The sequence below is a fragment of the Myotis brandtii genome, unplaced genomic scaffold (assembly GCF_000412655.1).
Source record: "Myotis brandtii unplaced genomic scaffold, ASM41265v1 scaffold2561, whole genome shotgun sequence".
Taxonomy (NCBI): Eukaryota; Metazoa; Chordata; class Mammalia; order Chiroptera; family Vespertilionidae; genus Myotis; species Myotis brandtii.
This window is the reverse complement of record NW_005359721.1, coordinates 164,567-164,778: the sequence shown is the minus strand read 5'-3', so window position 1 is coordinate 164,778 and position 212 is coordinate 164,567.

Here is a 212-nt window from a genome sequence, read left to right as displayed (position 1 = left end):
TTGCAGGGGAGCGGAGGAGCCTGGCCCCCGCACACACTGGTCCCCGCACCCCTGCCTCCTTCGCGGAAAGGGCAGGGGGATGTGGAAGACATGCTGGTTCCCTCCCCTTCGGGCTGCGGGCTTTCGCTTTCACTTCCTCGTGCGCGAGCGGCAGATCTCCGGGTGCTGGCCGTCATGGCGCTGCTGGAGGTGTGCGGAGCCCCCCCCGCCCG